Source organism: Artemia franciscana, unplaced genomic scaffold (genome assembly GCF_032884065.1).
Source record: "Artemia franciscana unplaced genomic scaffold, ASM3288406v1 PGA_scaffold_43, whole genome shotgun sequence".
Taxonomy (NCBI): Eukaryota; Metazoa; Arthropoda; class Branchiopoda; order Anostraca; family Artemiidae; genus Artemia; species Artemia franciscana.
The window spans coordinates 159,766-186,326 of NW_027062683.1; the positions used below are offsets into that span (position 1 = coordinate 159,766).

The window sequence follows — 26,561 nt, forward strand, 5'->3', positions numbered from 1 at the left end:
ACGTATATGAGGGGGTTCGTCCTCTTCTCAATACCTCATTCTTTCCACTAAAGTATTTTTACGCTAAAGTAATTTCAAAAGAGCTATTTATTCTAATTAAACGGTCTTTATTATTCAGGGGTCATTCTTAAAGAACTGGAGCAAAGTTCGAACTTGAGTAAAAAAAGCAAGGTATTGACCAGGGGGTGAAAACCTCATATACTTAATAAAGAAATATACAAATATAGAAGTTCGTTACGTAAGTTAATTCGTAAAATACGTGTATTTATTACTAATAAAAGCGTTCGTAAATAAAATTATAAGTTCTATTGGCCTTTCTAAGGAACAAAAATTGGAAGGCAACTAGGCCTCTTACCTCGCCCCTTTTTTTCTCAAAATAGCCGAATCAAAAGTTTAAGAAAGCCATTTAGCCAAAAAAAGTAAAATTAATGTGCAAATTTTGTTTTGATTATTTAAGTACGGTGAGCCCAAATCAAAACCTACATTAATTTAAAAATGTTCAGAAATTAAATAAGAAAACAAGTGCTTTTTAATTGAAAGTAAGGAGCTACATTAAAACTTAAAACGAAAAAGAAATTATTCCATATATGAAAGGGGTTGTCCCCTCCTCAACACCCTGCTCTTTACGGTGAAGTTTAACTCTTTCTCACAACTCAACTTTTTAAAACAATAAAAACTTTAGCGTAAAGAGCCGGATGTTGAGGAGGGGACACCTTCTTTCATATACAGAATACTTTCTGCTAGTATTAAGTTTTAATGTCGCTTCTTACTTTCAGTTAAAAAAATTGTTTTGTTTATTTAATTACAGATAGGAGCTTGAAACTTCTATAGTTGGGTTCTCTGGTACGCTAAATCTGATGGTGTGTCTTATTAAGATTCCTTGAATTAAAGGGGATATTTCCCCCTATTTCAAAAATTAGTTAAATTTTATCAGGCCAGTAACTTTTGACGGGTAATACTAAACCTTATGAATCTTATATATCTTAAATCAGCATAATAATTTGATTCTTTTGAGGTATCTATTTATATTAAAAATATGTTTTCTACAGTTCTGGTTACTATTGAGCCGAGACGCTCCTTGCCAACAATTCGGTACCACGGACTGTTTGCCTGTTGTCGTTACTATACAATTTTCATCAATTTACATACCATTTTACAATTTACATTATAATCTACAGTTTAACAATCAAGGGATTTAGAACGGCGCAACCGCAGTCATATATGGACTAAATTTTTGTCTTTTTCAATGTTTTACGGTACTTTCAGTTGAAAAATCTTATTCTTCAAAATTTTTATCTCTGATTTTTAATCAAATCATGCCTGAAAATCCAGTTCCCTCAAGGTGGTTTCAGGCACCATCCCCTGTTCCCACTCTGCACCAAAAGACAATATTTCATAACTAATGACTAAAAATTAAAAAAAAAATTTATTCTTATCAAACTGCCATTCCGTTTCAGGATTTACTCTTAAAGAATTGGGACAAAAAGTCAAAACTTACTATTAATTATAAGAATACGTATGCTAAAGTATAACGTATACTATATACTAAACGATACTGAACTGTATACACATGCTATATACCAAACTATACTAAGGTATACGTAATAATTTCCGTCCATCTTAAGTTTTGATGTTGCTCCTTACTTTTAGTTAAAAATAACTTTTTTGCAAATTTTAGTTTCTAATCGTTCTGAAATAATACCAAGAAATATGGCTCTTTTCCATGAAAAATTCCTTCCCCCGCTGAAAAAATCCACCGTGGAAAGCGTTTATCACATAAAAACACCCTCTCCTCCGGAAAATTTTTTTCAAGACAATTCTATTCTAGCTAAAAATTCAACCCAGAAACGTTCTTGCGGACGATCTCAGGTGAAAAATGTTTCTTGCAAACCTTCATTTGAAAAAGACTAGTTTCTGATTGCTTTTAAAATCATGTCGGTAATCCCCTCCGTGAAAAGTTTCCCAGCAAAAAGCCAGCAAAAGTATATTTTCTAGCAAAGATTTTTTTTTGGGGGGGGTTCAAAAAACTTTTAAAAACTCATCAAAAATGTGAAATTGATATCTATTCCCATTAGATTTTTGGTCTACGTTGTTATTCTGAAAGTGAATAATAATATTAAATCCCAAAATGAGCAGAATTTGTTCCATACAGGAGGGAGAATGCCCCTTCTTTATCCAAACCTCCACCTCAAGGTCAAAGAAACTGCAAAGCATGCTCATTAGATCACAAATTGAGAGTTCTAGTCCTTTTTTTAAGTCCAAAGGCATTGAAGACCAACCAGCTGCGTGGGGGTCATGTTTTCTGGGGGGGATTTTCCATGTTTTTTTCTTGGGGAGTATTTTCCAAGAGTGTTAATTTTTGGGGGAAACACCAGGGGGGGATAAACACCGACCACCCAAAAAGGACAAGGAATGATAAAAAAAGACCTCTAATTTCCTTAGATGCGTCAAACGAGGCATGCTCAATGACGATAAAAACCAAAAAAGAACAGAACATTTGAAAATAAAAAAAAAGGAATTGCAACTAATCAAGTGGAGAAAAGAAGGAAACATCAGAATGCCTCGTCGATAAAACTATAAGTAATTAAAATCTAACCTGCAATACGCTGAACTATTATTACCTGGGTGGGATTAGAGTTTTTTTGTGTGGGAGGAGGAAGGGGGTAAATTATTTTTGGTTTTCTTTTTTTAAATATTGTTTCTAGTTTTCTTGTATCATCTTGTACTGTTTTTGTTGTTCCATTTTTCCGGTTTCGCATTACTTTTTTTTTAATCTTTTGTTGTACTAATATAAACGAATAAATAAATCTTAAAACGAGTTCAACTGAAAGGAATATGCATATCAAGCTTAAGACGAAAAAAAAATTGTTCACTATTGTAGCATAAATGAAACCCAAAACGAATAGAAACTAAATAAATAATCATAACAAACAAACATACAAAATGCACGAAACATAAATGAATAAATAGACCTTAATACAAATAAACCTTTAATTAAACATGTGAATCAAGATTGAAGCGAACAAAAATCAATTCAAAGAAGAGTATGGGTACTGCCACTTTCCCCAACTATAAAAATCTAGTCTAAAACCTGCTACATCATTGGCGCTTTACTGAATTTGACACTTTATTACAAACGTTTTCTTACATACTCATTGCAACATTAAAAATAAAAATGAAATTACAGTAAAATCAAATTTTGAACTGATTGGATTTTCAGCAGTTGAAATCACTATATATCAAATATTTATTTAAACCTTATTTCTTCCCAAGACCGTTAACGAAAAATTTAGTTTCACTACAAACAAGAATTTAGAAACTGCCTCATTTCCTAACTTTAAAAATCTAAGCCCTACTGCGTCATTGGATCTTCACTGAAAGCGAATTATATTGCAAATATTCTCTTTTCCAGTTATTACAGCATTGAAATGAAAATACGTATTACACTATTCAAACTTTACTTATTTAATTCTATTTATTATAAAAAGAATTTTACTTTTTCAAACTTTTAGCCTCCTTATAGTATATTAAAAGCTAAATGCATATTAAATGCATTCAATACCTTGTGGCAACTAAATATTTCTCCTTGTACAATAAAAATCTTACATTCATCTGCCTACTGGTGCAGAAATTTTAGCCCACTACGCCACTGCCTGTGTAGGCGGCTCTAACTGACAACAAGTTGAACGTAAGCAATGAAATCAGGTTCCAATCCGGGTTTATAGCCTGTTGATAAGATGTGCTCAGACCATATTTGAGTTATGGTCAAAGCCTCAAGAAATTTTTCTCCCTTATTGGTATAATTTACGTTACATTCCACCCTTCGATAGCTGATTAACGCGATGTTGGCAAAGGCGATGCAGAGGCAATCGAACAGCCTATATGCAATTGGCTCACGCATCCAAAGCGTGAAATCAGGAGCATTTCAGTGTTTTCTCCTGATATTTGTTTTTGCTTTTGAGTGACTAAACAAAAAAAGCAAGTTTTTTCAACTGAAAGTAAGAATCAACATTAAAACCTAAACAAACAGAAAATATTACGTAAGGGGAATTGGGGGTATGAATTGGTTGGTAACTTCCTGCTTTTTCAGTTTTGTGCTTCAGAATTCAAATAATGGATTGTAAGTAAAATTTTGGACAAGATTTGATTATTTAGCCAAAATTTTCAATCAACAGCTGTTTTATTGCATAAGCTGTATTCAAGAGGAACATTTAAGTAGATGTTTAACTAAATCAAAACGAACTATGGGAATACAGATTTTCAAAACGGCGATAAAGCAAAATCTCAAGAACGAAGAATTTTCCGAACAGGGAATTTTTCAGGGGAAATTTTCCACAGGAAAGGATTTTCATTGGGATTTTGCTTGGGGGGAATTATCTGAGAGGAATACATGGGATCTCATTTAAAAAAAGGCGTTTTCATCTAGAACTTTACTTTCCCTTGCGTTCACCTAGTGTGGTTTTAAAACACATGGCATGCCTATGATGAAGCCCACAAAGACTGTAAACTACTGAGAAAATTACAAACTGGCACGTACGCAGGGGGGGGGGATTTGGGCCCGCCCCACCCCGAAATTTTGTGAAATGTTTAATTTCCCCATGGTTTCTTGGGATTTCTGGCAAAAGTAGGACATTTATTAAGAATCTATATACGTGTGTGAAGCCTTTTTTTTTTGGATTTTACAGCATGCAATTATCCGGTCAAGTCACTGCCCAATTATTAGCCCATTTTCTGTAACTTCTTACCCTCTTTGAAGTAACTAGCGATTGTACTGTAATTTTTTTTCTTTGTAAAGAGAGTTTGCTTTCCACATCAAAACAGAATTATCCTTGATATTAGGGCGTTTATCCCCCCTTTTCAGGATAAAGTACAGCTTTTAATGGATTAATTTTGGAAACTATCATTTTTCATTAAAATCGATGTTTTTGCAATAGAAGAACTACCCGTCACAGCACCCATATTGCACTGTTAACCCTACAATTTCCCTTTTAGTGTGATACAATAGGTTAATCACTGGCTCTAAATCGCTATGAATATAACCCGAGCCTAAAACGTACTTTTGAGGCTTCAGTCTTCTTCCTCTTATACGCTACAATACTACAGGTTAAGGCTAATCTGTATTTTCCGATGTACGTGCTTTTTGCATTTATTTAGTAACTAAATAAAAAAAAGTGCTACTTTATATCTGCTTTTTCGAAGGTTTTACCCCCCCCCCCGGAAAAAAATTCCTGCATACGTGCCTGATTACAAGTAATAGAGCCCCTGGAGCAAAGCACGTTGTCATCCAGCGGAGGCCATGACAAGTCTTTTGACGCTGAATTGCGTAGATCAAAACTCCATTGAAGCCTTAAGCGGAACAAAATCCGGCAGAAAACAATGATCTTTAAATATGCCGCCAGGATATCTTGCATGGGGCATATTTCTAGGGAGGGGGCATTTTTAATCATTAAGAGTGTCGGAAATAAAGTAAATCAGCTTAAACAAGTTGCGTTCATCAAAATGAAAATGACTTGTTCAAATAAATCCGATGGGCTGGGCAAAGATAGAGCCACACATGTCTCAAGATGAAATTTATAGTGTTTCAAATCGCTAATAATGCCTCCTTAGCAGTACCCATGATCACCTTGTTTGCGTCTTGAAAGTCCCACTCCTTTCTTGTCCCTCCGGTGCAATTAAATTGCACATTTGCTTCAAATGTTAGGCCTGTCAGCTTTTTGACTCGGGAGGTAGCAACAGTGTGTATAGGAGCTGATGTTTTACCTCTGATTATTATATTTATCAAATTTATTATATTATATTTAGCATAAGGTTTATAAGATATTCCACATATTGTGTCAAGTTTTGCTGTAATTAATTTAAAGCCTTGGTGTTATCTTTGTCACATCCTTCTTTCTTTTTTAGTTCATAAAAATTTTTTTAGAGAAATATCCACAAATATTCTAACAGATATCTAGAACAAACAATGCATAATAACATTCCCTTGTGTAATTCTTATTTACATAGTATAATGACGGTAAGACCGAAGTTCTTGAACTTAAAACCTAGCGCAATATTTCAATTTCTAACAGACCATTATTTGCTAAACTGTCCTTTTTTACAGAAATATTGAAGTGTGATTTTGCCGAAAGAATAGATAAAAATTGCTAAATTTATTTTCTCATATTTTAACTCCAAAGATTACTCTCATAGGTTAATAAAGAATGATTAACTGTCCAGATAGATAGTAAAGTTTTGACCTGACTCTTTCTCTCAACTCTACTTTTTAAAACAATAAAAACTTTAGCGTAAAGACCGGGGCGTTGAGGAGGGAACATCCCCTTTCATATACGGAGTAATTTTGTTCGTTTTAAGTTTTAATATGACTCCTTATTTTCACTTAAAAAACTTGTTTTTATATTTAATTTCTGAACGTTTTTGAATTAATGCATGTTTTGATTTTGGGTCTCCACACATGAGAATAATTACAACAAAATGTACATATTATTTTTTTGACTAAATGGATTTCTCATAGTTTTGATCGGACAATTTTGAGAAATAAAAGGAGCGGAGGAGGAGGCTTGGTTGGCCTCCAATATTTTGGTTACTTAAAAAGGCAACTAGAAGTTTAAATTTTTTATGAATGTTTCTTAGTAAAAAATATACACAACTTATGAATTAACTTACGTAACAAACTTCTGTATTCGTATATTTTTATTACGTATATGAGGGGGTTTGTCCCCACGCCAATGCCTCGCTCTTTACACTAAAGCTTAAATTTTGTCTCAATTCCATAAGGATGACCCCTGAATCACAAAGGCCGTAGAATAAAAAGTTGAAATTACTCAAAATACTTTAGCGTATAGAGCGAGATATTAAGAGGAGGTGAAACCCTCAAATGTTCATTTTTCGTTTTAATTTTTAATGCTGTTCCTTACTTTAGGTTGAAAAAACTTTTTCATATTTATTTTTCATTGTTTTTCTAAATAATGCTAGAAAATCCTTCATGGAAATTCTCCTCCCCCCATGATAAATTCCTGCATGGAAAGATCCTAAATTATTTTAAAGCCTTGGTGTTATCTTTGTCACACCTTTCTTTCTTTTTTAATTTATAAAAAAATTAAGATAAATATCCAAAAATATTATAACATATATCCAGAACAAACAATGCATAATAACAGTCCCTTGTTTAATTCTTATTTACATAGTATAATGACGGTAAGACCGAAGTTCTTGTACTTAAAACCTAGCGCAATATTTCAATTTCTAACAGATCATTATTTGCTAAACTGTCCTTTTTTTACAGAACTGTTGAAGTGTGATCTGGCTGAAAGAATAGATCAGAAATTGCTAAATATATTTTGTCATATTTTAACTCAAAAGATTACTCTCATTAACGTACAGATTTTCCTACCATTAACGGTTTGATAATATAATCAATAACAATAGAGAATGTACCCACTTTCAAAGTTTCGTATTGGATTACGAAATAACTTTATATTGGATAACGTATTGGATAACGAAATAATTTAATAACTAAATATTATGCTCGTTTTGAAGTTTTCTAGTTCGGCAAGGTAAAGCTAATTAATCAATAACGCTATCAGTAGTGCTGAATTCCTATTAAAACCTTGTTAAAACACCAAATAATCTTCTATTATCAGTTTTACCTAAACTTAATAACTAAATATTATACTGGTTTTAACGTTTTCTAGTTCTGCTAGGTAAGGCTAAATTATCAATGACGCTATCAGTAGTGCCGAATTCCTATTAAAACCTTGTTAAAACACCAAATAATCTTCTATTATCAGTTTTACCTAAACTTAATAACTAAATATTATACTGGTTTTAACATTTTCTAGTTCTGCTAGGTAAGGCTAAATTATCAATGACGCTATCAGTAGTGCCGAATTCCTATTAAAACCTTGTTAACACACCAAATAATCTTCTTTTATCAGTTCAGCCTAAATTTCGTATTGGATTACGAAATAACTTTATATTGGATAACGAAATAATTTAATAACTAAATATTATGCTGGTTTCGAAGTTTTCTAGTTCTTCTAGGTAAGGCTAAATTATCAATGATGCTATCAGTAGTACTGAATTCCGATTGAAGCCTCGTTAATACACCAAATAATCTTCTTTTATCAGTTTTACCTAAATTTAATAACTAAATATTATTCTCGTTTTGAAGTTTTCTAGTTCTGCTGGGTAAGGCTAAATTATCAATGACGCTATCAGTAGTACTGAATTCCTATTTGAACCTTGTTATAACACCAAATAATCTTCTTTTATCAGTTTTACCTAAATTTAATAACTAAAACTTATGCTCGTTTTGAAGTTTTCTAGTTTTGCTAGGTAAGGCTAAGTTATCAATGACGCTATCAGTAATCCTAAATTCCTATTAAAACCTTGTTAAAACACCAAATAATCTTCTATTATCAGTTTTACCTAAACTTAATAACTAAATATTATACTGGTTTTAACGTTTTCTAGTTCTGCTAGGTAAGGCTAAATTATCAATGACGCTATCAGTAGTGCCGAATTCCTATTAAAACCTTGTTAACACACCAAATAATCTTCTTTTATCAGTTCAGCCTAAATTTCGTATTGGATTACGAAATAACTTTATATTGGATAACGAAATAATTTAATAACTAAATATTATGCTGGTTTCGAAGTTTTCTAGTTCTTCTAGGTAAGGCTAAATTATCAATGATGCTATCAGTAGTACTGAATTCCGATTGAAGCCTCGTTAATACACCAAATAATCTTCTTTTATCAGTTTTACCTAAATTTAATAACTAAATATTATTCTCGTTTTGAAGTTTTCTAGTTCTGCTGGGTAAGGCTAAATTTCAATGACGCTAAAAGTAGTGCTGAATTCCTATTTGAACCTTGTTATAACACCAAATAATCTTCTTTTATCAGTTTTACCTAAATTTAATAACTAAAACTTATGCTCGTTTTGAAGTTTTCTAGTTTTGCTAGGTAAGGCTAAGTTATCAATGACGCTATCAGTAATGCTAAATTCCTATTAAAACCTTGTTAAAACACCAAATAATCTTCTATTATCAGTTTTACCTAAACTTAATAACTAAATATTATACTGGTTTTAACGTTTTCTAGTTCTGCTAGGTAAGGCTAAATTATCAATGACGCTATCAGTAGTGCCAAATTCCTATTAAAACCTTGTTAACACACCAAATAATCTTCTTTTATCAGTTCAGCCTAAATTTCGTATTGGATTACAAAATAACTTTATATTGGATAACGAAATAATTTAATAACTAAATATTATGCTGGTTTCGAAGTTTTCTAGTTCTTCTAGGTAAGGCTAAATTATCAATGATGCTATCAGTAGTACTGAATTCCGATTGAAGCCTCGTTAATACACCAAATAATCTTCTTTTATCAGTTTTACCTAAATTTAATAACTAAATATCATGCTCGTTTTCACGTTTTCTGGTTCTGCTAGGTAAGACTAAATTATCAATGACGCTATCAGTAGTACTGAATTCCGATTGAAGCCTCGTTAATACACCAAATAATCTTCTTTTATCAGTTTTACCTAAATTTAATAACTAAATATTATTCTCGTTTTGAAGTTTTCTAGTTCTGCTGGGTAAGGCTAAATTTCAATGACGCTAAAAGTAGTGCTGAATTCCTATTTGAACCTTGTTATAACACCAAATAATCTTCTTTTATCAGTTTTACCTAAATTTAATAACTAAAACTTATGCTCGTTTTGAAGTTTTCTAGTTTTGCTAGGTAAGGCTAAGTTATCAATGACGCTATCAGTAATGCTAAATTCCTATTAAAGCCTCGTTAAGACACCAAATAATCTTCTTTTATCAGTTTTACCTAAATTTAATAACTAAATGTTATGCTCGTTTTGAAGTTTTCTAGTTCTGCTAGGTAAGGCTAAATTATCAATGACGCTATCAGTAGTGCTGAATTCTCCTATTAAAACCTTGTTAAAACACCAAATAATCTTCTTTTATCAGATTTACCTAAATTTAATAACTAAAAATCATGCTCATTATAAAGTTTTCTAGTTTTGCTAGGTAAAAACTAAATTATCAATGACGCTATCAGTAATGCTAAATCAAACAGTTCGTGGTAACGAACTGTAGTAAGGAGCGACCCGGCTCAATAATAACCAAAACTCTAAAAATGGAGTTTTGATACCAATAGCTACATCAAAAGAATCGCTGCTGATTTTAAATATATAAGTTTTATCTAGTCTAGTCTTACCCATCAAAAGTTACGAGCCTAAGAAAATTTGCCTTATTTTAGAAAATAGGGGGAAACATCCCCTAAAAGTCATACGATCTTAACGAAAATCACACCATCAGATTCAGTGCATCAGAGAACCCTAGTGTAGAAGTTCAAGCTCCTATCTACGAAAATGTGGAATTTTGTATTTTTTGCCAGAAGGCAGATCACGGATGCGTGTTTATTTGTTTGTTTTTTTTCTCAGGGGTGATCGTATCGACCCAGTGGTCCTAGAATCTTGCGAGAGGGCTCATTCTAACGGAAATGAAAAGTTCTAGTGCCCTTTTTAAGTGACCAAAAAAAAGGAGGGCACCTAGGCCCCCTCCCACGCTAATTATTTTTCTAAAGTCCACAGGTCAAAATTCTGAGATAGCCATTTTATTCAATGTAGCCAAAAAACCTTATAACTATGTCTTTGGGGACGACTTACTCCCCCAAAGTCCCCGTGGGAGGGGCTACAAGTTACAAACTTTGACCAGTGCTTGCATATAGTAATGGTTATTGGGTACAGACGTTTTCAGGGGGATTTTTTGGTTGGGGGAGGGTTTGACAAGAGGGGTATATGTTGGAGGAACTTTTCATCGGGGACTTTGTCATGGGGGAAGAAAATTTCCATGAAGGGAGCGCAGGATTTTCTAGCATTATTTAAAAAAAAAAACAATGAAAAAATAAATATGTAAAGTTTTTTCAACTGGGAGTGAGGAGCAGCATTAAAGCTTAAAACGAACAGAAATTATTACGCATATGAGGGGCTCACCTTCTCCTAATACCCTACTCTTTACTCTGAATTATTTTTAGTGATTTCAACTATTTATTCTACGGCTTCTGTGATTCAGGGGTCATTCTTAATGAATTGGGACAAAATTTAATCTTTAGTGTAAAGAGCGAGGTACTGACGAGGGGGTGACAACCCCTCATATATGTAATAAAAACATGAGATTGCAAAAGTGCGTTACGTAAGCTAATTTATAAGTTACATTTATCTTTTACTATAAAAATTAAAAGTTGTACATGCCTTTTTAAGTAACCAAAAAATCGTAGGGCAGCTAGGCTTCCTCCACCGTTCCCTTTTTTCTCAAAATCATTCGATCAAAACTATGAGAAGGCCATGTAGCCAAAAAAAACTTGCAAATTTCGCGTTAATTATTCCTCTGCGGAGAGCCAAAATAAAAACATCCATTGATTCAAAAACGTTCAGAAATTAAATAAAAAAACAAGTTTTTTAGCTGAAAGTAAGGAGCGACATTAAAACTTAAAACGAACAGAAATTACTTCGTATACGAAAGGGGCTGCTTCCTCATCAACGCCCCGCTCTTTACGCTATAGTTTTTTAATGTTTTAAAAAGCAGAATTGAGAGAAAGAGTCAAACTTTAGCGTAAAGAGGGGGGTGTTGATGAGGAAGCAGCCCCTTTCATATACGAAGTAATTTCTGTTCGTTTTAAGTTTTAATGTCGCTCCTTACTTTCAGCTAAAAAAACTTTTTATTTAATTCCTAATAAAGCCGTGTTAAAACACCAGAGAATCTTCTTCAATCTGTTTCCCAGACTCTTTCATGGACCTAAGCCAATCAAATGCTTTAAAAAGAAGGCAAGTAAATGGATTTGACCTCTGAATGGCTCAAACAGACTGTAAAGCTATTATAATTATTTTTCTACAACTTAGAATCATTATTATGTTCGTTTATTAATTTGATGAATTAATTTGCTGATTATTATCAACTGATCAATAGTATCAAATCATCGAAATAGAATCTAATAGTCAAACAGTTCGTGGTAACGAACTGTAGTAAGGAGCGACCCGGCTCAATAGTAACCAAAACTCTAAAAAATTGAAGTTTGATATCAAAAGCTGCATCAAAAGAATTGCATTTTAATGCTGATTTTAAATATATAAGTTTCATCAAGTTTAGTCTTACCCATCAAAAGTTACGAGCCCGAGAAAATTTGCCTTATTTAGGAAAATAGGGGAAAACACCACCTAAAAGTCGTTGGATCTTAACGAAAATGACACCATCAGATTCAGCGTATCAGAGAACCCTACTGTAGAAGTTTCAAGCTCCTATCTACAAAAATGTGGAATTTTGTATTTTTTGCCAGAAGACAAATCACGGGTGCGTGTTTATTTGTTTTTTTTCCCAGGGGTCATCGTATCGACCAAGTGGTCCTAGAATGTCGCAAGAGGGCTCATTCTAACGGAAATGAAAAGTTCTAGTGCCGTTTTTAAGTGACCAAAAAAATTAGAGGGCATCTAGGCCCCCTCCCACGCTCATTTTTTTCCCTAAGTCAACGGATTAAAATTTTGAGATAGCCATTTTGTTCAGCATAGTTGAAAACCATAATAACTATGTCTTTGGGGATGACTTAATCCCCCATAATCCCTGGGGGAGGGGCTGCAAGTTACAAACTTTGACCAGTGTTTACATATAGTAATGGTTATTGGGAAGTGTACAGACGTTTTCAGGGGGATTTTATTTTGTTTGGGGGTGGGGCTGAGGAGAGGGGGCTATGTTGGAGGATCTTTCCTTGGAGGAATCTGTCATGGGAGAAGAAAAATTCAATGAAAAGGGCTCAGGATTCTCTAGCATTACTATAAGAAAACAATGAAAAATAAACATGAAAACGGTTTTTCAAATGAAAGGAAGAAGTAGCATTGAAACTTAAAACGAACAGATATTATTACCCATATGAGGGGCTCTAAAAATACTTTAGCATAAAGAGCGAGGTATTTAGGAGGAGATAAATACCTTGCTCTTTATGCTAAAGTATTTTTAGTAATTTCAACTATTTATTCTACGGCCTTTCAGATTCAGCGGTCATTCTTAAGGAATTGGGACAAAACTTACGATTTAGTGTAAAGAGCGAGGTATTAACGAGGGTACAAACCCCTTCGTATACATAATAAAAATATAAGGTTATGAAAGTTTGTTACGTAAGTTAATTCTTAAGTTACGTATATTTTTTACTAATAAAAACGTTCGTTAAAAATTAAATGTTCTAGTTGCCTTTTTAAGTAACAAAAAAATTGGAGGGCAACTAGGCCTCCTTCTCCACCCCGTATTTCTCAAAATCGTCTGATCAAAACTAAGAGAAAGCCATTTAGCCAAAAAAAGAATTAATATACAAATTTCATTTTAATAATTTATGTGCGGAGAGCCAAAACCAAACATGCATTAATTCAAAAACGGTCAGAAATTAAATAAAAAAAAAACTAATTTTTTTAGCTGAAAGTAAGGAGCAACATTAAAACTTAAAACGAACAGAAATTACTCAGTATATGAAATGGGTTGTCCCCTCCGCAATCCCTCGCTCTTTACGCTAAAGTTTGACTCTTTGCCACAATGCTACTTTTTAAAACAATTAAAAGCTTTAGCGTCAAGAGCGAGGGATTGCGGAGGGGACAACCCATTTCATATACTGAGTAATTTCTGTTCGTTTTAAGTTTTAATGTCGCTCCTTACTTTCAGCTGAAAAAATTAGTTTTTTTTTATTTAATTACAGTAATAAAACGTCTAATAATAATTGTAAAAGGAGATTTGATAGTTGTTTATTCATGTACATAATGTATAACAATATATATATATATATATATATATATATATATATATATATATATATATATATATATATATATATATATATATATATATATATATATATATATATATATATATATATATATATATATATATATATATATATATATATATATATATACCACAGAGAAAACGAAAAGTTTCTTACACTTGCCCCTGATTTCTGCTCACATATCACAGTAAGAGAACTCTTTCAGTGGTTTCAGTATTACATTTCCTATATAAATTCTTAAATATAAATATAGAAAATTAAAGACAACACTCACTAAGAAAACAAGAAAAGAATGATAGCAATGAGAATTCATAGAATAATAGACCTTTCATGAATACTAAACCTCGAACATCAACAGTTTTCAATCCAAAGCCGTATCTAGAGGTTGTTCGACTGACTACCTGCGATTATTTAGAAAATATCAAATTTGCTACAATTTCGGCTTTCCCCAAAATTCAACTTCTTTTTTTATTTATCTTGAAACCTAAACTATTTCTTAAACACAGCCTTTTTTTAATTTATTGCTTTGAATTTGAACTTGTTGAAGGTATATAGGTCAAAACAGGTATAATACAAAAAAGCTCGCACAATAAATCAGGCCGACACCTTTAACATTCAATATAAACCCTATTTTGAATTAGTTATTATCCTAGGCATTAGAAAAACAAATCAACTCTACAAGCTATTGATGTCATTTAGTTCTACGCAATAAATATGAAATGACGAAGCCTAACATAGCTAAATGACTAAAAATAACAATTCCCTGGTTTCTCTTATATTTCGAGTAATTCATTTATTTATGAGGTTTTGACAAACTTGCCTTTCCCTCAGAAGAATGACAATAAAAAAAAAGTATATGTTTCAAATAATTAACACTCTTTAAAACATTCATAAAACAACACGCAACATCATACGGAGATGCTACTTTTTCAAACAGGTTATCAGTATAACCGATGTGAATTAAGTCTTTCTACTAAAGTCAAACCCATTACTTATACTTTCTGTTAACAGTTGTACAAGACTAGTAATTAATTGTATGACTAAGCTACAATGAAAAATATGTTTCTGGCAAGGACTGTAAACGATAAAGAAAAAAATAACAAAATAGAGTTAGCACAGTCTTGTTCAACGTCAGCTATATGGTGTATTGGTAGAGCTAGATTGGGTATCGGTACAGCTACATCAGTACTTTCTAAGATGTCATAAAATAGGCTTCGTTCCCTTTAATATTGAATTTAAATGCAGTCAAGTAGAGCATTTTTATTTCAAAAACAGTATATTTTTCACAGGATTTTTCCATGATGAATCTCCCTTGGGTATTTATAATATAGAGTTAAAAGTCAGTATTAGTCAAATTGAATACTAGTTATTTAGTAACTAGCCAAACTGAATAGTCAATAGTCTGAGGTTAACTGATTTACAGTCAGTCTAACCCAGTTGTCGAAAAATATGTTTCTCAAACTGTTCCGATGATGTAAAATATACCCGAGGCCCTGCAAATAAGTAAATATGCTGCTCCTTTAAGTCGTAATGTCAGTAGCATGGAATTTTTTTTTCAAATTTCAACACTATCTCAGTGGCATCAATTCATAAAAAATCAGGGGGAGTGGGAGGGTGTTATATTTTAAAAGGAATTTACATAAAGGGCATTTACCGCAATCTAGGAGACATTTTTTTTAATCCAAGTGGGGTTAGTGCCCCTCCCCCTCTCACCCAGGGGGTCGCTTGTAATAAGTGCAATTCTTAAAGCGGTATATTTTGAAATGACATTTACGGGGAAGTACCGATTTTTTGTCACTGAATTTTTAAAAACTTAGTTAAATTAACAGGATGTCGGAACATACGAGCCGCACCAGACAAAACATTGTTGGGGATGAGGAGGTTCCGTCCCCCAAGACTTCCCGGAGAATTTCCTACAAAACACTTGGTATAAAAATGCACTTTGTTTATGTTCTTGACCCCATCCTCCTTCTTAGAAAAAGAAATCTAGATACTCAGTTCCATGGAAAAAACAACATATTAAAGTACACTCTTTCTTTTTCTTGACCCCTTCCTAAAGATTGGCCAGGAGGACCACCCAGAACAGTTTCAACTAATAATATCCTTGGTCCTATTTTAATTCCATCTTCCCAAGAAATATTCTGATACCCATTTTCAGGAGCAAACAGTTTTGAACCACCGCAATTTCAAGTTAGGAGGTGGTGTAAAAAACGATTGCAGAAACCATCAAATTTTGCATTTCAAATGAAGATAAAGAAAAAGAAAATAATTAAGAGCTTTCTTAAACGTCACTAATCGCTAAAGCAACAACCAGATAAGGTACTTCTAGTCTTACACTGTTTTTCACAGAGAATTAACTTGACGATGAACTGCTGAGCGAAGAGGTAATTGATAGGAAGAAATTTATAAAACACAAGACCATCATCAAGTGTTCAGTGTTGAGTTCGGTATAAAATGTCTCTGGAGCTCTTAACTTTTAAATCCATATCCTAGGATATAGGAACAAAATCAGTTATGACAAAATATTAAAAAAAAAAAAAAAAGAAAAAGAAAACTTGTTTTTCACAGAGATTTTGTTTAGATATTGGGCAAAGCGGATAATCAAGAAGCAATATAGAAAAAAACTGCAAAATGGTTAATCAAAAAAAGACTTGGAAATAAAAAGAGAAAATTGACATAACGGGCGCCAATTAGAAAGGAGAACTGCCCCTCTAGACTTTTAAAAATGTCTTTTTTTTGTATCTTCATTTTAAAAATTGAAAAAAAACTTACCGTCCCCCTATATTTCCGTGAATTGGCTCCTCTGTCACATGAGCGTCTTCAGAAAATACTAAAGTTTAATTAATATAATAGAACCGGGACAAAAATTAAACCAGGCATAAGTATCTTGAAATGCTTTCAAACAAGTAATTAAAGAAGCAAGATTCCTACTGTCAATAAAAAGAATATCGCTATTATTGAATAAAAAATGTAGAAAAGGCAGGGCTAAAGATCAGCTACATAAGAAAAGTTATTTAGTTTTGTTGTTTCTATAGACAATTAACTGTTTGACTACATTCTTTAGTAAGTCAAAATTGTAATAAACTTTTTTTTTATCCTCATTTGGTTTAATCCAAAAATGTGAAATGATATTCAACTCAATCAAGCGCTGTCGAACTATTATTTTTTATATTGACATTAATCTTTTTTTGCTCCATTTTTATATAATGCGGTAAAACTTTTTTTGACTAGTAAGAAAGCATTTTAATTGGTAAAAGGGGAACAATTGCATGATGCGGGCTAGAGAGCACAAGCATAGTTTAGTTGCATTTTATGACACTAATAGCACGACTAACAATATCCTACAAAAAAAGAACGAGAAGATCTACTAGTAGGCAGAGCTATGAAAGCCCCTTTAGATACCGGAATAGGTTACGTCTACTGCACTCTCCCACTTATATCCGATTAAAAGGAAGAGGAACAAAAGATAAAATAGAGAAATAGGGCGACTTTGCCATCGTAAGAAGCAAATAATCACCGAAAAACATCTTTTCAAAAATATTTTCTCACCCAGTGCTGGACCATTCATTTCCAGTTTTACATTGGAGATTTTGGTCGAAGATAGGCCTATTTGGTCAATAGGTCAGGCCAAAATCTAAGAATCGAGATGAAAATACACTGCTGCCTAATACGAAATTTATGTACATTGCAGGTATTTCGATCCCAATTAGTTGTTCCAACGTTCTAAGAGTTTCAGATTTTTTTTTATAAAGAAACAAAATGAATTTCTTAATATTATTGATAAATTTGGTCTAAAAACTAAAAAAGATCGGACCAAAAATAGGCTATTCAAGTTTAATCATATCCCATGTACTTTGACCATAAAAAGCTGTTTAAGCGTTCGTACAACCGTAAATTTATCACAAAGAAAGAAAAATAAATTTAGAAATATTGTGAATGTTTTTTCAAGAAATAAACAAAATCGGAGCAAGTATGGACTACTTACTAAAACCAAATTCAATTGCATTTCTCAAGCATTTGGTCTCAATTGCCTTATTATATGTTCCTACGATCGCGAGTTTGTTAAATAGAAAGAATCAGAAATGCACTAACATTATTCTTGGCAAATTTTGTTGCAAGAACGGAGAAAAATTGAGAAAAAGCTAAGGACCAATTAACAAATTTAATTATATTCCAGTATTAGTGAATTTGGGCAATTTCGCCCGAAAAAGCAATCGCAGCTTTCCTACGATCGCAAATGTACTACTACAAAAAAGAAAGAAATGCACTAACGTCACTAGTCACGCTGAAAGACTGACATTTTCAGTACATACGATCAACAATAAGCGTTATCAAACATTGTACATACATGTTTTTTATATACAAAGATGCTTCCAAGTGGAAGCAAGATCCCACTTGCACCATGTCAACAAAGCAGCACTTCAACTTCCATTCGCTTAACACAGTAGGCTTTCATTCCCTAAATGTGCGATAAAAATAAAAAATTTCTGGTTTTGATGATAGCTCAAACGTTGTTGACACCTTGGCATCGGAAAATAATTGGCTTTGGATCTGGGATATCATCCCATGCAAATAAAATATCCTTAGAAGGGTCCATACATGATACTGGATTGTCCCTTTGAAGAGTCACAGACTTGACTTGACTTAAGTCTCCTGCCGGGCACTGCTCGGCGTAGAGAGTGACGTCTGCCTCCTCCACCCACTTCGGTCCATGGGGAGTATTTGCTCTTCGCCCTGTCTGATGTTTGCCATCGCCAAGAACTCGGACAGGCTGTTGGACCAACGTTTCTTCGGTCGGCCTCTTAGTCGCTTCCAACCAACTTTGATAGGGTCGAAGTCATAGATCATCTTTGTGGGTAGATGTGGTGGCATTCGAAGCAGATGCCCGAACCATCGTAAGGTTCACTCGGCTGCTTGAGTCGAAAACCAAGACTGCTTTGTGAGCTGCAGAAGCTTTTCATTGCTGACGAAGTCAGACCATCATAGGCCCTCAATCCTCCTCAGGCTCTTTGCATGAAATACGTCTATTTTCTTGAGGGTTGCAGCTGATGCTTGCCATGTCTCAGCTCCGTAAAGCATCACAGAACCAACTAGAGCGTTGAAGATCCGCAGTTTCGTTGTGCGACTGATATTTGGTTTTCGCCAGAGGTGACGATTCAGTCTACCCATGACAGAAGACGCTTTAGATAATCTTGCCTGCAGCTCGGGGAGAAGTGAGCCATTTGAAGAAATTACGGAGCCCAGGTAGGTGAAGTCTTTAACAACCTCGATGCTAGTGGTGCTGTCCAGGCTAACTGGAGAGTTAACAGCAGGAGAAGACGGGTCTATGGCCATAATTTTAAGAATTTGAGCCCAAAGCTGAGACGTGAAGTGGTTTTTGTCATAACATAATCTATGATGACATTGAAGAGCTCTGGGGCCACTGCACATCCTTGGCGCACCCCTGTCGTGATTTGAAAGAACGGGCTGCGCCGACCATTTACTTGTACACAGCTCTCCGTCCCATGGTGCAGCGCCTTGAGAAGTCTGCAATATTTCTCGGGTAGGCCAGTCAACTCTAGGATCCGCCAAAGAGCTTTTCGATCGACTGAGTCAAATGCAGCACGGAAGTCAATGAAGGCAATAAATGCTTTCTGTCGGAACTCTGTGGTTTTCTCTACTATTTGTCGAATCGTGAAAATGTGCTCGATGGTTGAACGATCCGACATAAAACCAGCTTGCTCTGGTCGCCGGATTTTTCGAATGATGCTCCGACATCGATCCAGCAGGACCATTGAAAACAGTTTGCCAGGGACTGACAGTAGGGTTATTCCCCAGTAGTTGGAGCAGTCGCTTCTCGAGCCTTTTCTCTTCCATAAGGGGATGATGACACCCTTCCGCCAATCCTCAGGAATTATCTCTGTTTGCCAGATTGTAGAGAAAAGGGTGTGTAGAAACAGGAGCATTGCAGGACCTCAATAGTTTAAGACACAGATACCCGCAGCTTTATTATTCTTGAGTCTTTTTACTGCATGTCCAATTTCTGAGGGGCTGAAAGGCTCATCTGGAGGAACATCTGTTCCAGGTCTTTGACTGCAAGGCTGGCTGGGACTATCATTAGGAGGCGCACACGGACCAGTATTGGTGAGGAGCGAACAGAAGTGGTCCTTCCACCGCTCAAGACAAGAACCTCCGTCAGAGAGAAGTGCACCATCCCTGGACAGGACGGGACCCAAGGTGGGAGAGTCACAGAACACTGTCCAAAATCAGTTTCGTCAACGTGAAAAACTTGACCCTAGAATAATTTATTTTATTAGTGATAACAATAGAAAAGATATAAAATAGTGGTTTATAATATATATATATATATATATATATATATATATATATATATATATATATATATATATATATATATATATATATATATATATATATATATATATATATATATATATATATATATATATATATATATATATATATATTGTATTATATATTATTCTATTATTATTATATGATTATTCTACGTCTTTTTCGACCTAAGGTCTTATCACGTCCTTTCAATTTGATTGTCCTCTGTTGTTTTTACAACTCTCCTGGGCAGAGAGCGGCTGAAAAAGTTAATTTTATTGAAAAATTACATGGAAGTGCTGACTATGTACTATCTAAATACCCAAATGCTGAAATTTTCCTCTTAGGTGATGCAAATGAATTAAAACTTGAATCTACATGCAATACTTTTAGTCTAAAACAAATTGTAAAGGTCCTTACTACCAAAGGAAATTCTACTCTGGATTTAATATGCACCAATATGTCAAATTTCTACAGACCTGTCACCATTCTTCCCCCTCTCGGAGGTAGTTACCACTTTAGCCTACTCCTATCTCCACTAGCTACAGTTAAACATTCCTTTACTATTACTGAAACCGTCTTTAGACCTCTAATTGACTCAGGACTCTACAATTTTGGCTCTTGGATCATTGGTGAAAATTGGTCCCCTGTGTACCAAACAAATGATGTCGACTTCAAGGCTTTGTCCCTCGATAATTTATTGAGGAGTAATTATGAAACCCATTTTCCGGCGAAAAAACTAAAATATGCTCTACCGATAAACCTTACATTAATGCGGCTTTTAAAAAACTAATAAGGAATAAAAAAAATTTGTTCATCACAGAGGGTAATAATCTAAGGAAGTTCCTGAAGAGAAATTAGGGAAAGGCAACTTCTGAGTATTACAACAGTAAAGTTAAGGATCTGTATTCTAACAAGCCAAAACAATGGTACAGGGAAATTAAAGAGATTTGCGGAAAAAACCCTGTTGAAGTTAATTTTCATCTCCCTGAGCCCCCTTATAAGATAGCCAACGATTTGAACCTGCATCTTGCGCCCATAGTACAAAGTCTCCCCCCTTTCACTTGCTCAGGTCAAACTATTCATCCCTCCACCTCTTTCCCCCAAATTTCTCTTTCTGATGTTATAAAAAAAAATCCGAAAGCTCAAAAAATCAAGTACTTGCCCATTAGACATCCCAATTGACTTGATTAAAGCCTTTTCAGACACAATTGCTAGACCTCTATATGACATTTTTAACCAAATTACAAAATCTGGCTAATTCCCAAGTTGCTGGAAACTAGGTTTTATAACACCCATCCCAAAGAAATCTTGCAGTCTGACTATAACCAACATGTGTCCTATTACACTCACTCCAGTTTTTTCTAAGCTTTACGAAGGGTTTCTTTGTAACTGGCTTAAAATTAAAATTATACCACACATTGACATCCAACAGTTTGGTAATTTAAAAAAAAACTCCACCACCCATTACCTTGTACACTTGATTCACACCATCCTAGGTGAACCAGAGAAACCAAATGTTTGACTTAGTTGACCACAATATCCTAATTTGTTTACTACAGCATAACTTTGAAACTGACCCACTATTAGTAAATATTGTTATATCGTTCCTTTCAAACAGATCACAAGTTGTAAAATACAAAAATACTCACTCTAACCCCATCCCTAGTACTGTGGAATACCTCAAGGAACCTTATTAGGACCACTTATTTCTTGTCATGATTAACGAAATTGGCAAGGAATTCCCCCAAAGATGGAAATATGTCAATGACTTGTCGATCCTTGAAGTATGTCATAGGAATATTAAAAGTGACCCCGTTGAAATCCTAACCCAATGTTCGGATGAATCTAAGAATCTAAATATGACAGTAAATACCACTAAATCATAGATAATGACGATCAACTTCTTGAAATCTACTCCTGTTTTTTGCGACCCGATCCCATCCGAAATGCTAGTGAAACATGTTAAGCTCCTTAGTGTCACGATTTCTAATGATCTTAAGAGGGACACACATGTTTCCAACATTGTTAAACAAGCAAATGTTTCACTATCCATGTTTAAGCTGCTAAACAAACGTAATTGTCCTAAGATACATTCCCTCCGTGTTTACTTATCTTTATCAGGCCGTTCTTGGAATATGCATGTCCGGTCTGGCATTCGCAACTTTCAAGTGAACTTAGTGACAAAATTGAGTCGGTCCAAAAGCGTTTGCTCAGGATCATTTACAAAGAAGGCAAAATTCCAGACTCCTTCCTCCTTAAAGCTGCACGCATTACCACCCTAAAAGAACGGAGGGAAAAAATTTGCCTGCTTTTCGCTAAATCAGTCATTTCCAATCCCCGTACTGAGGATTTACTCCCTGATTTTCACAATCCCATTAGACTCCAACCCCCTCGGTCAGCCTCCTTAGCAATCCCAACTTACTCTCCGATCCATGCTGTTACAGAGTTTTTTTAAAAGTTTTATCCCCTTTATTCTGGAACACCTTAATAATTTGTGATTAAGTACTTGCCAAATTCCCCTTTTCATCTATTGCTGTTTTTATTTTTGATTTATTGTAATGTTTTTGTAATTTAGTTGTCAAGTTTACTGATTTGCCATTTATCTTTGATGATTTGGCCTTTTTTAATTTCTTTTTAATTTTAAATGTTTGACTTAATGTACTGATTGGAATTTTTTTTTCTTAACTTTTGCAGACATTTAAAGCGAATTCGGCTCTATAGAGCTTGTGATAGTATTTTGAAAATAAATATTATCTTATCCTATCTTATAAAAGACGAAACAATGCTCCATAATCCTAACTGAAATAGATACCTTTTACTTCAAATAACGATAAAGGGCAATCAAAACTTTGAATAGACCAGAAATCAACCTGAGACGGAGGAAGACTGTCACGACCTCAACCTCCCCCTCCATGCATGACGCTTCAGTTTCTAATTGCATTTTACAGGAAACAACACAGTTGCGGTTTTTTGGTAAAAACTTAAAAATACCTTTATTTTTTTGAAAAGATGAAACATTTCTAGTTGCCAATCGAGCATCTGCTATTTTTTTTAATCTTTCAACAAATCCAAATTAACCATTTAAACATTGCGACGGAGGGGAGTGGTTGAAGTCAGGCTTAGGGCAATTTTTACTCATTTTTAGTTTTAGACAATCCAGCCAATCACTAAAAGAAGAGGATTTAGACATTATTCTATACATATTTCTACAAATAATAAAACTAAAACTATATACCATCTCTAGAAGGTGGTAGGAGTAACACTTAAAGGTTATTGGTAGGGAGAGCATTTGGAGGTTATTTGTCGAAGAAGGCTACCTATTAACAAAGACATTTTTGTCAAACTCGAAAGCTGTTAATCTCTCCTCCTCCCCCCCAAGAAAAGAAACTGTAAAACTAGACATGACTCTAAACAAAACTTTAAAACAAATTAACTCACATCAACAAGCTGATCATCGTAGTATACAGATACGATAAGGTAATTCAAATTTGATTCCTCTATTAATTGTTCAAAGCTTGAGTCACCAAAGTATCCGGCGTTGGGATACAAAGTACTTTCTATTATATTTGTAGAAGGTGAACCAGACCTAAAAAAACGAATAAAAACCAATAAGACTAAGAGCACTTTAAGAAACAACGTAGATTGAAAAAAAAAATGTAATAGCAAAAGCAAGGCTCCCAAGTGTTACAACTACGGTTGAATAGTTGTATTTAAGGAATGGGAGAAGGACGACTATATAAAATCATTTTTACATCCTTCATATCTATGAAATAACCGAAGACTGCATATTATTCTTCAATTTTCCACTTTTTTTCTTGTACGGGGGGGGAGACCTGGAGCCCCTTCCTCTGGGTACTGATATAATCACCAGTTATATCTATAAAATATCATTCAATAGAACTGTGTACTTAAATTGAACCAAAATGTGCTTATTATTACGAAAATGTGAGTGCCATGGATTTGGGTTTTTCGCTACTAACTCTGACGTTTTTAAATATAAAAGTAATTCTTAGCCAGAGGATCCATCTTTATATAGCTAGTTACGGTTCAGTTAAGTCTTTTAGTTGTAAAGCTACTTTAGGTACGGATTTCTCATTATTTAAATAACATTTTGGCAGAAGTGTGTTTTGTAGAAATGGAACACTAGTAGTTTTGAAAAGTGTAATTAGAAAAATATTTAGAATAAGTATCAGCGAAAAGTATCGGTAAAAGATAAAAAACTTGGATATCCTTTCATCAAAACTTAGAGATGGGAAGATACTATACATTGCGAATCAAATGGGGTTAACTTAAATAAGGTTATTTGATATATTATATAACACAGGGACTCATCCACTCAAACAAGGAATGATGTTTGAGTGGATAGATTGTTAAGTGCATTGTTGTTGTATAGTTGTATTCTGTTCCTGAGTTATGTTTGTAGACTGTATTCTGTGTTGCAATGGCCCACAGGCTTTTGCAATAAATCTTCTCATAGGAATCATGTTTGAGGGGATAACTGGTTACAGATTTTATGATTTGATTTTTTTTATGATTGGTGTCTTTTTGGATCAAATTGTTGAACCTTGAGGTCTGTTTTGTCCCTTTGTTGTTCTTTTTGATTTTCTTGATTTATATTATCTGCAGTTTTACTTTGGTCCTGAGCTTTGTATTCTGTATTCTGTGTTGCTATGGCCCGCAGGCTTTTTTGCAGGCATGTTTCAGGGGATAACTGGTTACGATTTTTATGATTTGATTATTTTGTTTTATGATTGGTGTCTTTTTGGATCATATTATTGAACCTTGGTGTCTCTTTTGTCCCTTTGTTGTTCTTTTTTATTTTTTTTTATTTTACATTATCTAAAGTTGTACTTTGTTCCTGAGCTTTGTTTGTAGACTATTCTGTGTTGCTATGGCCCGCAGGTTTTTTTTGCAATAAATCTTATCTTATCTATAATTCATACACTAAACCAAGGAGGAAGTCAAAGGCCAATTAACAACGATAATTATCTAAAACCGGATCTAACAGGCGAATTTAGCTCTGGAGAATTTAGGGAATCCTTTGTCAGCAATCACAGCCTGCGAGGTAAGAATGCCCAGTCACTTTTTATTACACCAGGCTCCCCAGCGGACACTCAGCTGGTTTGGACATCTTCTGCAGCTGCCTGCCGACAGTCTGGTTTGGATTCTTTAGGACTTAGGCTCAATCGGTTACGACTGGAAACGACCAAGAGGAAGGCCCAAGTTCCGGTGGAATGACAGTCTCGGAGAAATCCAGGACCAGGCTGAAATTCTGCTGTCAGATGCAGATGCCCTTGCTGCTGACCGCCCTAAGGGAAGAAGGTGAGCGACGCTCTCAACAATCGAGTCTGGAGGATACAGTATGTAAGAATTGATAATAAAGCTTCATTGTTAATTGTCTGACCTTGTCTAAATTTTAAATAAGATCAAATGGCGCTGGTTCCGGCCAGCTCTAGAATTTATCCGATCATTGTTATGAATGGATCCTAAATACCAGTAGTAGCGTTTAAAATGTCTTCAACACATGGGTAAAACATCGAAAAGTGATTAATTACAAAAAAAGCTTTGCATCCATTACTACTTACTTTTTGTCAACGTTAATTGTGAATCCTAGATCCGGCAAAGTTTTGAGAGATGACAAACTGGCTTGGGATACAAATTATTTTCTTTCTGCAACTGTGTTATTGTTGGGGTCACACACGTCTAATTTATCTGAAACAAGTAAAAGCAAATAAATACAAATCAATTACATCGGCTTTCCTGGTTACAGATCGCATAAGTAAGAAAAAAAATTTGTCGCTTAAGTTTGGACAAACAACAATTTTTTAGCAGTATATATAGGCATTCTCGTTTTGTTATCACTGACCCATGTGGATGAGTGTTTTACAATAAAATCTTTCACGAAAGCATAATTTTCATAAAGAATTAAGTTCCTCAGCCTTGATAATAAGAAAACGAGTTGAAAAATATTACCATTAGTAAATAAATAGATGCTTTCAAAACAAATATATTACAAAAATGGCACTAGAGAAAATATAGACAATTGAATGTGTACACTGACAATAAGGGTGTCCTCATACGCAGATAATGATGGGCTTTGGGCTCACAAATCCCCTAGTAGCTTTGAATAATAAATTTAATTGAGTACTAGAGAACCAGATGACCAATTAATGGGATGATAAGTCAAGATGTCCGAAACTAAGATCTTATAGCGATGTTAAGGCAGTATTTAGGTAAGGGTTTTATTCTAAGGTGAATTTGCCCTAGGAAAGCGTATCTCACCTACTGGACGCAGCTGCGAGCCAACAACCTCCTATCATAGTTGCAGTGTCAGATATAATCTAGTAAAGAACGAACTATAGCCCATAGTAATTGAAAATTTAAAA

General features: G+C 34.2%; 1 long non-coding RNA gene across 4 annotated transcripts in view; it reads right to left on the minus strand.

The window, feature by feature from the left end:
• The window catches only part of LOC136041843 (uncharacterized), a 123,114-nt gene that overhangs the window by 86,339 nt on the left and 10,214 nt on the right, over positions 1–26,561 (minus strand). For all 4 annotated transcript variants that reach the window (XR_010621112.1, XR_010621110.1, XR_010621111.1 and 1 more), the window contains exons 2-3: positions 25,761–25,887; positions 23,614–23,761 (exon numbers count right to left, since the gene is read on the minus strand). This is a non-coding gene — a long non-coding RNA (uncharacterized LOC136041843). The remainder of the gene's footprint in view (positions 1–23,613; positions 23,762–25,760; positions 25,888–26,561) is intronic.